Raw genomic sequence first — 2,715 nt, forward strand, 5'->3', positions numbered from 1 at the left:
TGAGTCAGATGACCGGCAGCACCGTCTAAATAATATTGGTATAATACAGTATTACAATATTTAAAGTCACATCAATCACATCAAGGTTATACACAGAACAGAAATATATATTTACCAAAGTCCCGTCTGAACTAATGTAGATTGTTCAGTGGACGACGTCCGTTCCCCTGGATACCTCCAAAATGGTTCTCCTCGATATCTCTAAAACCCTAGCTATTTATTATAAAATCGAATATCGCCTGGGGGCACAACGCGGTACCTCACCTATCATCTGATATTCCACCTCTCCCAGAGTCGGTATATTTTCTTAGATCGCCAGACTGGCTGTCGCCAATCACGGTTGTAAAAACCGCACTCGCGGAGGTATTACGTAACTACTGGCCACATGGCCTCCGCACCTGGCTGGGTGTGTATTTGACGACCGTCGCGCAAAGGTATCACGTAACAAGTTGCCCACCTGGCTAAGTGCATTTGGAACTGCACACGGCCTTCTAAAACAATTAATATCGCCACAGGCGAAAAGAACTTAAGAGCATGTACCGTCCAATGAAATAAAGCTTTACAGACAGAAATATTCTGTCTAGGACTGCAGCATTGTATCTAGATGAACATCGATTTTTAAAAGGTCATTTCCTATAAAGGTATCCTTTTTGCTTCGTCAGGACCACATTTTGTACTTGCAAATATTTTTTAAATGTCTGAAGATTGTACCTAGATACCAAAAGCTGAATTATATGCGGTACTAGCTAGGCCTCAGAATAAATACTAAATTACACAAGTTAAACCAATAATGTTTTAGTTTCACAAATGACTTGCAATAAACAATGTTCCGTACAGGACAAACAGCCAGGAGACAGTTATCTGGAAGTTTGAACCAATATTTCAGTTTTAAAACTATTTGAAATAAACAGTGTTCCAGACGGTACAGAATCGAGAACCTTGTAAGAAATGGCCCTGAATAGAAACTTATCGATGGCAGTATTTTCACAAACGTATTCCCAGCTATACAACATTCAAACTGTCCTTGGCACGTCAGTTGCGTCATATGTGTGACTTGTTGACTATAAAACACCAATATGTATGTGAAACAATTAGAGCGACCCCCCCCCCCCCCCATATCAATCATAAATATTCCTCCATATCACTGTGTATATTTACGGTTAAAAGCAGGAATTAACACTCATAGACTGTGGGTACCCCCCCCACCCCCTCCCGCTCCATATACAATAGCATCTTGTCTGCAAGCATGTGGGGGGAAAAAAAGGATAGACCTTCTAGTGACTACCAGGAAGGTGTTTTAAGTTCAGTCATTCACAAGAAACAACACCATTCTTTAGTTTTGCCTCACTAGTTACCTTTTTGCAATTCTGTTTTCTGGTCACACTGCTGTAAGACTGTAATATTTAACAAACAAGACAATTATAGAAGATCAGTTTTATTTCTGAAAAAGGTTTTATTTGGGCCATGTTAAACGTTAAACAAAGAAAGTAACAATGGATCGGTGGGACTAAATGTCTGGCCCAGCCAGTCTAGTTTTGTTTTAAAAATATATTTTTAAAAACCTCACAACAAAGGCTGTAGTCGAGCGACGTTGATGGATCCATGTCCGAGATTGTTGTCAGTAGAGAATTCACTGAGTTGCTTTGATTGTAGGATTGACCCTTTTGTAGACCCATTTTCTAACTGTTTCCCCCCTTCCCAACCAGTGCTCCATGACTGGTATGTCAAAGGCCATGGTATGTGCTGTCCTGTGTAGGAAATTGTATATAAAAGATCCCTTGGTACTAATGGAAATATATAGTGGGATAGCTCTAAGACTATAGCTCTCAGAATTATTAAACATTTGACATCCAATAGCTAATGATTAATATGCTATAGTGTGTTGTTAAACAAATCAAACTTTAACTTTAAAATGTCCAGAAGAGAACCATCTTTTTCTTTTTATTCTGTCATATATCATAAAAGATGAGTGTATAAAAAAACATTAAAAAATACAATTTTATACAATAAGACATACAAAAGGTAACAATTACAGATATTTTTCACATGTTTAAACTGTAATTACACATGTACATAACATATAAGATCCAATAGTGTAAAACAAATACATGTACAACCTTTAATATCCCTCCTCCTTCACTACTAAAAAACATCAAAATACAGAGCAAAATATTTATTTTCAGTACTAAAGGAGGCTAGCTTCAATAATTATCTAGCATTAACCACCCCTCCCCCACCCAAATTTTTTTTTACCCCAACACAATATGCTAAAACAATTTCAGCTTTACATACACATAGTACATAATGGGAGTTGTTATGCTATTACAAGTCACCACAATATTTTTGTTCTAAAGTAAACCTGAAATGATAGGGTTCTGCTACCCTTTCAAATAATATAAATACTGAATTAGTAGATAACCATATGTAGTTTTTAGATTTGTGGGTGTTATTGTCTATTTGATCCTGCAAATGTCATTTTTGACCGGTGTTAGTTGGCATCAAATGGACACACCAGCAAATCTAAAAACTCCATATGGTTATGTCCATTGTAAAGTGACTTGTTTTTCTACGGAAAAAATAAGTGTATATTTGGTATTTCTTGAAAAACATACCTGGATACAATCTAACTGTAGACCCTTGAACTGTCAACTTGGCCTGTTCCAATTGCTAATGACTTCACTTTCTAATGACGTCATTAGCTTTCCGGGTGTTATA

Source organism: Gigantopelta aegis, chromosome 3 (genome assembly GCF_016097555.1).
Source record: "Gigantopelta aegis isolate Gae_Host chromosome 3, Gae_host_genome, whole genome shotgun sequence".
Lineage (NCBI taxonomy): Eukaryota > Metazoa > Mollusca > Gastropoda > Neomphalida > Peltospiridae > Gigantopelta > Gigantopelta aegis.